The sequence below is a fragment of the Helianthus annuus genome, chromosome 13, assembly GCF_002127325.2.
Source record: "Helianthus annuus cultivar XRQ/B chromosome 13, HanXRQr2.0-SUNRISE, whole genome shotgun sequence".
In the NCBI taxonomy this organism is placed as follows: Eukaryota; Viridiplantae; Streptophyta; class Magnoliopsida; order Asterales; family Asteraceae; genus Helianthus; species Helianthus annuus.
In genome coordinates, this window is record NC_035445.2 from 136,315,960 (window position 1) to 136,331,206 (window position 15,247).

Below are 15,247 nucleotides of genomic sequence, written 5' to 3' on the forward strand. Positions count from 1 at the left end.
ATGGATGCATCACCATAAGCCACGAAGTCATCTGTGCCCTCCGGCAGTGAGAGAATAGGTGTGCTGCAAAGCCTATCCTTAAGGTACTGAAAGGCGGTCTCTTGGGAATCTCCCTAACGGTAGGTGACACCTTCCTGTGTCAGCATAGCCAGTGGCTGCGCGATCTTGGGGAAGTCCTTGATAAATCACCTGTAGTAACCTGCCAAACCCAAGAATTGGCGTATCTCTGTTGGTGTACGCGGTGCTGGTCTGTTCCTGATCGAATCTATCTTGGATGGATCGACATGAATCGCATCCCTGTTCACTACATGGCCTAAGGAGTGGACTTCACGTATCCAGAAGTCGCATTTGGAAAACTTGGCGTACGTTTGCTCCTTCCGAAAAGTTCCAAGATAAGACGTAAGTGCTGCTCGTGTTCTTCCTGACTCTTGGAGTAGATCAGAATGTCGTCGATGGAGACAAGGACAATTCGTCCAGGTAGAGTTTGCACACCCTGTTCATAAGGTCCATAAATACGGCAGGTGCGCCCAATAATATCAAACCATTCATCATATCAAACATAAAGTATAGTAGTTAAAATAATTCATAAAACCCAACATGATTAATGTTCAAACCAAACTTTGTTTGAGTAGCGTAAACATAATAATGAAAACCCAAAACAAGTTATAAGTTCAATTAGCGTTCATTGCGTCTCCTCCTCCTAACACGAAAACTCGACCTCTTGCCTCGTTGCCATTGTTGTTGTTGTTTCCCCCGTTGTTGTTGTTGTTGTTCCCGTTGCCCTGATTGTTGTTGTTGTTGTTCTGGTTCCTGTTTAGCTGTGGGCAGTGTCTCTTGATGTGACCTTCAGCACCACAATTATAGCACCCCTTGTTGCCCTGTTGTTGATTCTGCTGAGCGTGTGGCTGCTGCTGATTCTGGTTCTGGTTCGCAGGACGAGGGCTCCTGCAGTCTTTGGCCTCGTGACCCATCTTGAGGCATCTTTGACAACGACCTCTGTTACACTGGCCGTTGTGGTGCTTGTTGCAGTTGTTACATTTCGGAAGATTTCCCCGATATCCTCCCTGTTTGTGACTGCCCGAGAAGTGCTGACTGGGGCTTTGATAACCTTCCGTCTTTCGTTGCTGAGCCTGGGACTGGACTGATGCTGATGCTTTGCTTGAATCCCCCTCCCACTTTCGCTTATTGTCACTGGGAGTAGCAGTAGTAGCAGACGTAGTAGCAGTAGTAGCAGCGCTGATGCGTTTAGGCAGGCGATTCTGATCCACTGCCTGATCGGTGATGCGATGAGCGAGGCGTTGGATTTCTTGGATGTTTTCGAGGTTAGCCGACGTAACGTGGCTCTGAATCTCTGGCGCCAATCCCTTGAGATACAACTCAATGCGCTTGTATGGAGGGTCCACCATAGTAGGACACAGAACGGCCAGCTCGTTCGACCGTTTAGTATAAGCTTCGATCTCTGACCCAACCATTTTCAGATTATATAGCTCGTCTTCCAGCTTGTGAATATCTTCACGCGTACAATACTCACGCTTGATGAGTTCCTTAAAATCGTTCCATGGGGTGGCGTTAGCAGCTGCCAACCCAAGAATCTGCACCTGCGCATTCCACCAGGTTAGCGCGATTCCTTCCAAGGTGCCAGTAGCAAACTTGACCTTGCGAGCCTCAGGGCACTCGCACATCTCGAATACTGATTCTAGCTTCTCGAACCAGTGGAGGAGTCCAACCGCTCCTTCTGTGCCGCTGAAAGAGTTAGGACGACAATCCATGAAGTTCTTGAAGGTGCACCCAGGCTGCTGCTGAGCGGGTTGACCTATTGTGTACGAATAGGGCAAAGTTAAGTACGAGAATTAATGTAGGATCTAAAGATCCTAGTGTCTATACTGCAGGGTATACTACCTGCTTGGGCGGCTGCAACTGCCGCAGCAATGAGAGCCTCTAGCTGGGCTTGAGTCATGTTAATTCGTGCGGCCATTGATCTTCACATCAAAGGCAACATAAGTGAGAAAGGTTCGCGAATAGTGCGATGACAGAAGAGTGTAAGCACATAAGTATTCTCATGCAATGACAAGTTGTGAGCAAGGTAATGTAAGCATACTACGAGCAAAGTTCTATGTAATTCTAGCAAGCAGGTAATAAACATAAACCTTATTACCTAGGAAGTTGAGTCTTGCACGTGGAGCGAAGCGTCGTTGTGGATCGTTTGAGAGCACTGTTCTGGTTATAGTCTGGTTTTAATAAAAACGTTTTCCCATATTAAAACCAAGTTCTCTATAACCAATGGCTCTGATACCAATCTGTCACACCCCCAAAAATCCACACGCGGAGTATCACCGCTTGGGAGCGTGACTGACCAGGATCAAGCCACCAATCATATAGAACAATGTATAAAGTAGAAGTAATTGCAATATAATTCAAAACAAATCCATATGAAAGGTGTTTCCAAAACATAAGTCAGTTATCAATGTTTAGCGGAAGCGTATATATAAAAATATCCAATGTAAATGTGTATCAAGTATCATATGGGTTTCATATGACGTTCACGATCCAAGTCCACAACGTCCGCGCCTCCAGTGCAAGCTCCCAGTACCTAACGATCTGCAAGGCATGTAAAAGAAAGGATCAACAAAATAGTTGAGCGAGTTCACAGTAAATAAGTACGTAACAGTAAGTACAGGTTGGCTCTACTGGGCCGATAGTAAGTTATATAGGTGGGGGCTTCCCATGTTATGTGACCACTAGACTATTCGTATTATCCCTGTTCTTCGTCCGAGAACAGTAGCGCGTATGAGGTGTGCGTAGCACGTATCCTTTGCATCGAGGATAGTAATTAGTATATGACCACGTAGGTGTTATCCCAACCTACGGAAGAAGTAAGTAATGCGTACACGTAGGTTTTACGTGCGTGCCTGACATCCGAGGCAGTAATGGCATATGACCACGTAGGTGTTATCCAACCTACGGAACCACGTAGGTGTTATCCCAACCTACGGAATTAGTATATGACCACGTAGGTGTTATCCCAACCTACGGAACCGTCCTGACATCCGAGGACTATGATAGGTGATAGTCTAGGAAAAGCGTTTGTACGTTTATGTCAATTGAAACCTTTAACCCATTCCCACGACCCGGGAATCCCATGCCTTAGTAGGAGTGTGAACTCACCTTGGTTTGCTCGGTATGCTAGGTTATGCACTCACAAGTAATTAATCACGTCCTATTGTATGCACGTATAACAAATCAGTTCATGTTCACAACGATACGCATGCAAGTTAAATGTTCACAGAACAGTCAGTTTGCATAACGGCACAACACGTAGTATTTCACATTAAATCATAAGCTATCATTCGATTCACACCACCCATCCTTCGATTCATTGCTCATCCTTCGGTCTAACAGTTATCACAATTGTCGCAATTATGTTTCGACACGTCTTTCGATACACAGTTATCTTTCGGACCAAAGTTATGTTTCGAACCAATGTTATCCTTCAGTCAACCTATCTTTCGGTTGTCACTATGTTTCGACTAACTACTATCTTTCGGTCAATGTTATCCTTCGGTCCAAGCTATGTTTCGAACAACTAGCATCTTTCGGTTACAACTATGTTTCGAGTAACTGATATCTTTCGCTAGATATCAGTTACGTTACAAGTTTCCAAGTTTTATCCAATTATCAATTAACACAAATTCAGCATTCAATTACTTCAGAATCGATCAAACAGGGAGTTTCATATTAAGCCTAATGAACCCTAATCTAACCACATGAACAATACTAGCACTTAATCATATTATCCGGTTCCATGAACAATAATAACCCCGAATCGCATATTATCACAGCCGATCCATCAAACATTATCATTAAACATCATCACACAGATCCGATTAACATACACATCCGATCAACAACCATATTGATTAGCATACATATTCGATTAGCATTCATGTCCGATTAACATACATATTCGGTTAATATACAAACAATATATTGCAAGACAATCGATAAATCATGAAGTTATGTATACTCAAAGCATCATCTATTAACATAATAACATCACATACTAACCGGAAATCTGGATTACGGAACGGAAATCCTTCGAACAGAGAATAGGTTTGCTATGCCGTCACGCACACACGCAAGGGAACTAGGGTTTTTCAGAAAATAACCCCCTGTTTACATGTATTCACGTATTTAAATCATATCACCGAAGTGGGCCAAGCCCACTAGAAGGACTGGGCCGAAAGATATCGAAGGATAAAATCCTTGGTCGAAGGATACGTTTCGAGCTCGAAGGATATGTTTCGAGAACCTTTAAACCGAAGGTTGATCCTTCGAATCGAAAGTTATCTTTCGTGTTCCTTCGAATCCTTCGAACTGTATGTCACGTTTCGTGATCTAGACTAAGTGTTTCTAATAATATTTATAATATTATTTTCTATTACAGCAAGTAATCACATACAGGCAACATGACAATACGTTTCATTAAGATACAACGCGTACAATTTCAAGTCCAACAAGTCAACTACTAAACAGTCAAAGTCAACGCGCATTTAATGCGAAAGTGAAAGTCAGAAACTCGAGTTGTCACAGTGCCCCAGATCCATTAGTTCACGCCCGTCCTCTGCGGCACGGTGTGAGGCTTGTCAGACCTAAATAGCGCTATCTAACTAATGACCCGCTCGCCATTGGCCCGGCGATTAGTCGATACAAAAAGGAGGGACTTCGTGATAGAGTTTTAGTCTAGTACGTTTATCCGTCCATCCGGACGAGGAATCACATTCCTGAACCACTGACGTCCTACCCAAGGTAGACGAGGAACCCACGTTCCTTAACCCCGTTCCCAACCCAGGGAATCCCATGCTTTGTAAAGGGTGTGAACTCACCTTGGTTTGCTCGGCAGTCAAACACAGAAAGTCAATCAAGTCGCAAGTAGTCAATAACGTCCTAACACGGATATCACGTATAATCAGATTCGAACCAAGTAGTGCACAAATGTTCAACACGTTTGGCAAGCACGTTTAGCAGTAACAGTTAACAGTCAACCGTAGCACATACGGTTCACAAGTTCAGCCCAACTACTTAGGCCCAAACACGTAAAAGCAGTTAACACAGAAGCCCATCAGTCTGGCCCATTAACTAAGGCCCAAAAAGTGTGGTCTCGAGTCGCAACCGGACTCGCAAGCATGGTCTCGAGTCATGCTGTGTGTTGATCATGGATGGTTGCGAGTCGCAACCGGTGTCGCAACCGTAGTCTCGGTTCATCATGCTAAGGTCTCGAGTCGCAACCGGACTCGTAACCTGCGGTCTCGGCTTGTCCTGTTATGGTTGCGAGTCGCAACCGCGTGGTCTCGAGTCATCACGCTGTGGTTGCGAGTCGCAACCAGGTGATTGCGAGTCGGTAGCAGTCGTTTTCAAGTTCACGTGTTGATGCAGATGTAGTCAGATTAGTGGTACAATATAATCAGGCCCAAATCCGGAAATAACCAATAGAATCCCACTAACATATTTCCTAATCAGGCTATTAGTCAAAGATGGATCAAAATCACAAGGGTTTTCAATCTTCAACTATCATTCAAAGTGTTCTTCAATATTCAAACCCATATTCAACAAGTTCATAACATATTAATCACTTATTCACCCAAAACTATGAACAAGCATCAAAACACTAAACATAACACACAACTCGGTTTTCATATATGTCCGATTTCATGGCAAGTGCAACCCGATTTCATGTTTATCAACAAAAGTGGTTCAAACTTCATTTAGACACAAAATATCACACTCATCATATAGTATATGCTAACCGGTTCATCATTGTGCATATTAGAATCATCATAAACATCAAGAACAACATGTAATCTCTAACCATAAACATCATCTTATTCATGCATCACAAAACACAACAAAAATCAACCATAAACATGATAGATACTAACCGGTTGGTGATGTGTGTGTGTGTGTCGATCCAAAGTTCCAAATCCGAGAGTTCTTGTGCCAACCGAGTGGATCCGAGAGTCTTGGAAATGTGTTTGTGTTCTTAAGGCTTAGAGAGAAAAGTAGGAGAGTGTGTGTGTGTAATGTTCAACAAATGGCAAGAACTAACTAAGGCATGGTATATATAGTCAAGTTCCAAGAGTGTGCACCCTTAGTGGGTTTCGAGTGGGGGTTCACGGCCCAATGGCCCAACCGGCCACAAGGTTCTCGGCCCAAAGGCCTATTCGGTCACTATTCACTCGAGACCTCTTGGTCTCGAGTCGGGTCCGTTGTTTCGTGTCGGGTTCTCGGTTCACATATAACACGTACACACATATATATATATACAATACACGCGTAACAAAGCACTTATCACATAAAAAGATTCACGTTATCATTTTAACTAGTCACATAACGTACAAGTAAGTTACAACGAAAGGTTCTAAATTTCGAGTTGTCACATCATCCCCAAGTTGAAAGAAATTTCGTCCCGAAATTTGATGGCACTCACTGAGGAAGCTAGTCAAGTTGCAAGGTTTTCCCGGTTTTCCTGGGGTGTCACATCCACCCCCCGTTGATCTGGAATTTCGTCCCGAAATTCCGTAGCTTCAGCCTCAGTAGCGTTTGTACTGTTCTCAAACAGTTGGGGATACTTTTGTTTCATCCGATCTTCGCGCTCCCAGGTGAACTCTGGACCGCGACGTGAGTTCCAACGAACTCGAACGAGAGGTATTCTAGTGCTCTTGAGGACCTTAACATCCCGGTCCGTGATCTCGACAGGTTCTTCGACGAATTTCAACTGTTCGTCGATCGTGAGTTCCTTCAGAGGAACTACGTGCGTCTCATCTGACAGACACTTCTTCAGATTCGACACATGGAAAACGTTGTGAACTGCACCGAGTTCTGCTGGTAATTTCAGTCTGTAAGCCACCTTGCCTATTTTCTCAAGGATTTCGAAAGGTCCAACGTATCGTGGGTTGAGTTTGCCGCGTTTACCAAAACGAACCACACCCTTCCAGGGTGAAACTTTGAGTAATACCCGCTCCCCAACCTGGAGCTCAAGTGGTTTCCTGCCCTTATCGGCGTATGCCTTCTGACGGTCACGAGCGGCCGCCATGCGTTGTCGTATTTGAGCAATCCGCTCAGTAGTGTCTACTACATGTTCTGGACCAGTGATCTGACTATCCCCCACCTCTGCCCAACAGAGGGGTGACCGGCATTTACGTCCGTACAATGCCTCAAACGGAGCAGCTTTAATGCTGGTGTGGTAGCTGTTATTATACGAGAATTCCACGAGTGGCAGATGCCTTTCCCAGCTGTTGCCAAAGTCGATTACACAAGCGCGAAGCATGTCTTCTAGTGTTTGGATAGTACGCTCGGACTGCCCGTCCGTCTGCGGGTGATATGCTGTGCTCATATCAAGACGTGAGCCAAAAGACTTGTGCATTGCTTGCCACAGTTCCGAAGTAAAACGTGCATCTCGATCAGAGATGATAGAGGTGGGCACCCCGTGCCTCGAAACAACTTCCTTGAGGTATATCTCCGCTAGAGTGGAGAACTTATCCGTTTCCTTGATTGCCAAAAAGTGTGCGGATTTCGTGAGTCGATCCACGATCACCCAGATAGTATCGTTTCCGCGCTGTGATCTAGGTAGGCCAGTAACGAAATCCATGGAAATTTGCTCCCATTTCCATTGTGGTATCTCTGGTTGCTGAAGTAGGCCTGAGGGTTTCTGATATTCCGTCTTGACTCGCGCACAAGTCAAACACTTGCTGACATACGTTGCTATGTGGGCCTTCATGCTAGGCCACCAATACGTGGTTTTAATATCGTGGTACATCTTGTCCGAACCAGGGTGTACCGAGTAGCGAGATTTGTGCGCTTCATCCATCACAAGTTCTCGTAAATCGCCATAGAGTGGGACCCAAATGCGTCCTGTTACATAATAAGCACCGTCTTCCTTCTGTTCTAAGCGTTGCCTTGACCCACGTAGGGCTTCAGCTCTAACGTTCTCTGGTTTCAGTGCTTCTATCTGAGCAGCTCGTATCTGCGAAGGTAGACTAGAATGGATCGTGAGTTGTAAAGCTCTTACACGCTTAGGCGTAGTGTCCTTTCGACTGAGGGCGTCTGCCACAACATTGGCCTTGCCCGGGTGATACCTGATAGAGCACTCGTAATCATTCAGCAGTTCGACCCATCGTCGCTGCCGCATATTCAGTTCCTTCTGCTTGAATATGTGTTCTAAACTTCTGTGGTCGGTGTAGATGGCGCACTTGGTTCCGTACAGGTAATGCCGCCATAGTTTAAGTGCGAAAACAACAGCTCCCAGCTCTAAATCATGTGTCGTGTAGTTCTTCTCGTGAACTTTAAGTTGTCGTGAGGCGTAAGCTATGACTTTATCTCGTTGCATCAATACACAACCAAGACCTTGAATTGATGCATCACAGTAAACCACAAAATCATCTGTGCCCTCTGGCAGTGAAAGGATAGGTGCACTACAAAGTCTATCCTTTAGATGTTGAAAAGCTAACTCTTGTGCATTTCCCCAATGATAAACAACGCCTTTCTGCGTTAGTAAGGTGAGAGGCTGCGCGATCTTAGAAAAATCCTTAATGAATCTCCTGTAGTAACCTGCCAATCCCAAGAATTGGCGAATCTCCTTTGGTGTACGAGGCGCAGGCCAGTTCTTAATAGATTCCACTTTGGATGGATCAACGTGAATCCCATCCTTGTTCACCACATGCCCTAGGAAATGGACTTCACGAAGCCAGAAGTCGCATTTCGAGAATTTTGCGTAAAGCTGTTCCTTCCGAAGGAGTTCCAGAATAAGTCGTAGATGTTGTTCGTGTTCCTCTTTGCTCTTAGAATAGATCAGGATGTCGTCGATAAAGACTATAACAAACTTGTCCAGATACGGTTTGCACACTCGATTCATCAAATCCATAAAAACTGCCGGTGCGTTCGTCAGCCCAAACGGCATGACCAGAAACTCATAGTGCCCATATCGAGTCCTAAAGGCCGTCTTAGAGACATCCTCTTCCCGAACTCTCAGCTGGTGATATCCCGATCTCAGATCGATCTTTGAATAGTAGCTCGACCCCTGCAACTGGTCGAACAAGTCGTCAATACGCGGTAGAGGATAACGATTCTTCACAGTCACCTTGTTGAGTTCGCGATAGTCGATACACATTCTGAAGGTACCGTCCTTCTTCTTCACAAATAACACTGGAGCTCCCCAAGGCGATGAGCTAGGACGAATAAAACCCTTATCCAAGAGTTCTTGTAGTTGCGTGGAGAGTTCTTCCAACTCTGATGGAGCTAAACGATAAGGTGCACGGGCTACAGGCGCGGCTCCAGGAGCTAGATCAATCTGAAACTCGACTTGGCGATGGGGCGGAAGACCAGGTAATTCCTCAGGGAATACCTCAGGATAGTCGCGTACAACGGGAAAATCTTCTAACTTCTTCTCCTTCTCTGTGGTGTCAGTAACTAGAGCCAAAATCGCAGTGTGGCCCTTTCGTAAGCATTTCTGGGCCTTAAGAAGAGAGATGATGTTCTCAACAGCACTTCTCTTGTCGCCACGAATCATGAGAGGTTCACCACCTAAACCAGGAATACGAACGACCTTCTCGTTACAAAGAATCTCTGCTCGGTGTTGGGATAACCAATCCATCCCAATGACAACGTCGAAACTACCCAAGACAATAGGGATAAGATCGATAGAGAAGGTCTGGTTAGCGAGAATAAGCTGGCAACCCTTGACTACGTGTGAGGCTTCCAAACTCTTACCATTAGCTAGCTCTACTGTGTGCTTGTCGCTCAGGGGTGTAGGAATACGCTTAAGCATCTTACTAACTTCTAGTGATACATAGCTAGTGTCGGCACCCGAATCAAATAAGACTGTAACATAAAAGTCGTCGAGAAGGAACTTACCCGTCACCACGTTGGGATCATTCCTCGCTTCACCTTGACCAATCACGAACACTCGTCCCCTAGCACCATTGTTGTTGTTCCCATTGTTACCATTCCCCTGATTGTTGTTGTTGTTCTGATTCAATTGGGGACAATCCTTCTTGAAGTGGCCTTCAGCTCCACACTGAAAGCACCCTTTGTTGTTACCCTGCTGCTGTCGCTGGTTCTGCTGAGGTTGCTGACGATTCTGGTTGACGGGGTATGCGCTTCTGCAATCCTTTGCAACATGACCAGGCTTGTTGCATCGATGACAGTTGCCCCTGGTGCATGGCCCACTGTGGTGTAGGCTACAACGATTGCACTTGGGGTGATTCCCCTTGTATCCACCGTGACTTTGACCACCAGACGACTGCTGACTGGGGCTCTTGTGATCGTCCGTCTTTCTCTGCTGAGACTGAGTTTGCACTGAAGTTGAACCCCTGCTTGAAGTTCCATCCCATTTCCGTTTATCCCCACTAGAAGCACCAGAAGTAGTTGCAGCACCTATTCGCTTCGGTAACTTGTTCTGCTCCACCGCTTGGTCGGTGAGACGGTGAGCCAACTGTACAACCTGCTGGATAGTAGTCAGCCTCGCTGAAGTCACATGACTTTGGATTTCTGGCACCAAGCCCTTGAGATAGAGTTCAATTCGCTTATATGGAGGGTCCACCATAGTAGGACACAACAAAGCAAGCTCATGCGATCTCTTAGTGTATGCCTCAATCTCCGACCCCGACATCTTAAGATTGTAGAACTCATCTTCCAGTTTGTGAATGTCGTCACGACTGCAGTATTCCTCCCTGATCATTTCCTTGAAGTTTTCCCATGGGGTGGCGTTGGCAGCAACCAACCCTAACATCTGCACTTGAGCATTCCACCACGTGAGAGCCAAACCCTCGAGAGTACCAGTAGCATACTTCACCCTGCGCGCTTCAGGGCATTCGCACATTTCGAACACAGACTCCAGTTTCTCAAACCAGTGTAGGAGACCTACTGCTCCTTCAGTGCCGCTAAAAGTTGTGGGTCGACAGTCCATAAAGGTCTTAAAAGTGCACACCGGTGCCTGAGCATACTGACCTAAGGTAGGTGAAAGAAAAGACAGAGTTTAACACACAAAGGTTGGTTCACGAGAGTAGGATCCAAACGATCCTAGAACAATTTCGGACTGCAGGATATACCTCCTGCGCGTGCAGCTGCGAGCGCTGCGTCAATTCGCTCGTTGATCAAAGCCGTCAACTGGGCTTGTGTCATGTTAACGCGTCCAGACATGGTTCTTCATAATAAAAGCAATACGTGTGAGAGAGGTTCGCGAAAGCACGATAGTAGGACAGAGTAAGTACGCATGTGTTCAAACAACAGTAGTTATACTAATCAAGCATACCATGAGCAATGTACTACGCAACTAACAAGTAGGCAATATACATACATCATATTACCTAGAACGTCGAGCCTTGCATGAGGAGCGAAGTGTCGTTGTGGACCGTTGAGCACTAAACCGGTTATAGTCTGGTTTTAACAAAAACGTTTCTCCTTTATTAAAACCAAGTTCACTATAACCAATGGCTCTGATACCAATCTGTCACACCCCCAAAATCCCACCTGCGGAGTACCACCGCTTGGAGGCGTGACTGACCAGGACCCAGCCACCAATCATACTGAACAAGCATATAAGTAATTATAAAAGTTTAACCATCCCGATTGGTGTTTCAAAACATATAAGTTTAAGTTGCAAGCGGAAGCATAAGTTTAAAGTTATAACATAAGTTCCAAAAGTTTCAAGTTTATCATGGCCTTGTAGCAATCCATGTCCCACAACGATCCTCCTCCATGCAAGCTCCAGCTAAGTACCTATGGTCCTGCAAAGCATGTAGTAACGAGTCAACAACTAGTTGAGTGAGTTCACGGGTGGGCGTTCGTTTTAGTTGTTTCGAAAACAGTTTACTTTATCTGGCATCCAGCCGTGGGGGTTACCCCATAGTTTTAAAAACGTGACCAGTTCGTTCCCAGTTACTCCGGCACTCCGGCCGTGGGGGCTACCCCATATAGTTATCAGGCATTTCGGCCGTGGGGGCTACCCCATGTACATCATCTGGCTCTCCAGCCGTGGGGGCTACCCCATGTGTATACTAGACTCGTTACCGTATCGATTGCTGACTGTAGTCATGTTTATGTGCCCTGAAAAACATCAATGTCTATCATCATTGACGTGCCCCAGATCCATTAGTTCACGCCCGTCCTCTGCGGCACGGTGTGAGGCTTGTCAGACCTAAATAGCGCTATCTAACTAATGACCCGCTCGCCATTGGCCCGGCGATTAGTCGATACAAAAAGGAGGGACTTCGTGATAGAGTTTTAGTCTAGTACGTTTATCCGTCCATCCGGACGAGGAATCACATTCCTGAACCACTGACGTCCTACCCAAGGTAGACGAGGAACCCACGTTCCTTAACCCCGTTCCCAACCCAGGGAATCCCATGCTTTGTAAAGGGTGTGAACTCACCTTGGTTTGCTCGGCAGTCAAACACAGAAAGTCAATCAAGTCGCAAGTAGTCAATAACGTCCTAACACGGATATCACGTATAATCAGATTCGAACCAAGTAGTGCACAAATGTTCAACACGTTTGGCAAGCACGTTTAGCAGTAACAGTTAACAGTCAACCGTAGCACATACGGTTCACAAGTTCAGCCCAACTACTTAGGCCCAAACACGTAAAAGCAGTTAACACAGAAGCCCATCAGTCTGGCCCATTAACTAAGGCCCAAAAAGTGTGGTCTCGAGTCGCAACCGGACTCGCAAGCATGGTCTCGAGTCATGCTGTGTGTTGATCATGGATGGTTGCGAGTCGCAACCGGTGTCGCAACCGTAGTCTCGGTTCATCATGCTAAGGTCTCGAGTCGCAACCGGACTCGTAACCTGCGGTCTCGGCTTGTCCTGTTATGGTTGCGAGTCGCAACCGCGTGGTCTCGAGTCATCACGCTGTGGTTGCGAGTCGCAACCAGGTGATTGCGAGTCGGTAGCAGTCGTTTTCAAGTTCACGTGTTGATGCAGATGTAGTCAGATTAGTGGTACAATATAATCAGGCCCAAATCCGGAAATAACCAATAGAATCCCACTAACATATTTCCTAATCAGGCTATTAGTCAAAGATGGATCAAAATCACAAGGGTTTTCAATCTTCAACTATCATTCAAAGTGTTCTTCAATATTCAAACCCATATTCAACAAGTTCATAACATATTAATCACTTATTCACCCAAAACTATGAACAAGCATCAAAACACTAAACATAACACACAACTCGGTTTTCATATATGTCCGATTTCATGGCAAGTGCAACCCGATTTCATGTTTATCAACAAAAGTGGTTCAAACTTCATTTAGACACAAAATATCACACTCATCATATAGTATATGCTAACCGGTTCATCATTGTGCATATTAGAATCATCATAAACATCAAGAACAACATGTAATCTCTAACCATAAACATCATCTTATTCATGCATCACAAAACACAACAAAAATCAACCATAAACATGATAGATACTAACCGGTTGGTGATGTGTGTGTGTGTGTCGATCCAAAGTTCCAAATCCGAGAGTTCTTGTGCCAACCGAGTGGATCCGAGAGTCTTGGAAATGTGTTTGTGTTCTTAAGGCTTAGAGAGAAAAGTAGGAGAGTGTGTGTGTGTAATGTTCAACAAATGGCAAGAACTAACTAAGGCATGGTATATATAGTCAAGTTCCAAGAGTGTGCACCCTTAGTGGGTTTCGAGTGGGGGTTCACGGCCCAATGGCCCAACCGGCCACAAGGTTCTCGGCCCAAAGGCCTATTCGGTCACTATTCACTCGAGACCTCTTGGTCTCGAGTCGGGTCCGTTGTTTCGTGTCGGGTTCTCGGTTCACATATAACACGTACACACATATATATATATACAATACACGCGTAACAAAGCACTTATCACATAAAAAGATTCACGTTATCATTTTAACTAGTCACATAACGTACAAGTAAGTTACAACGAAAGGTTCTAAATTTCGAGTTGTCACAATTTATTCATCACATTGTTTTTCAACCACTTTGTAAAATCTAACATTTGTAATTTTTTCACAAAAACATTTTTTATAGAATGATGCCGATTCCTTCTCCACGATTACCAACTTGGGAACTCCGGCAAGTCAGGTTTTTTTAGTTAAAGAGATTCACCCAAGCCTGACGGTCCTTGGGTGATTCCGAATCATCTTCACTCGGTTTTTGAACATATCTTTTTGATTTATAAAAATCTTTCACTCCTTTTACCTTCCCATCAGCTATTTTCCCAAAAATATGTAACACTTTTCCATTAAAAGCTTTTTCAGCATCAAATTCTTTCTCATCAGAGAAGAATTGATCTGAAATCTCAACCTTACCACTTTTGACTTCAATTTTCCGTTTGACAATGGTGGAAAATTTTCATCATCCATTGTTAGAACGGAATTTTCTCTGATTGGCTCAACTTGTGGGCAATTCCATCTTTAAAATTGACTCTTCTTTTGTAAAAACGTTTTGAACTTTCACCAACTTCGAAAGTCGAATTTTCAAACTTCTTAAATTTCTCTGTTGGTTGTTCCTTTTTATCAACACATTTTTCTTTCAATTTTGCGTTAGAAGAAACTCCCTGTTTTGTGTTGGTTAGCTTTGGGCAATTCCAAGCGATATGTCCAACTTCTTGAGATTTGAAACAGGTTCTTCGTTCAACTCTCTGTTCAGATTTCATCATCATATTCTTTTTCTTTTCAGCGAGAAACTCTTTGTTTGACTGTCTCCAGAATGGTTTCTCATTCTCTTCTTCCGAACTTCCTCCTGAAACAAATTTAGTTTTTGGTTTATAATTTTTCTCATTTTTATGATTTTCTAGTGAAATAAAACCTAAGCCTTTCTTTTTGAAATTACTGTTATGGTTTGGTTTCTTTCGATAATCCGAATCACAACTGTAACCCTTTTTCTTGGTTAATCTTTGTTGAACTCTTAAAGTGTATTTTTTAGGTTTTTCAGTAAGATTTACATCTTTTATTTCAGAAATATTAATTTATGTTAATTTGAAAACCTTGTTAATCATTTCAGTTTTAACACTTCTTATTAGAAATTGCTCATCAGAAAATAATTTGTCAGAATCATTCAAAGTATATGCTACTTTAAATGTTTCGTCATTCAAATTATTTTTCGACACCAGAAAATCTTTATTGTAAACCCTTTTGACCGGTGATTTCAAGCTTTTCTCTGACGAACTCGACTTTTCAGAATTAGAATCTGACTTCGACTCTTCATCCATATCCAACACC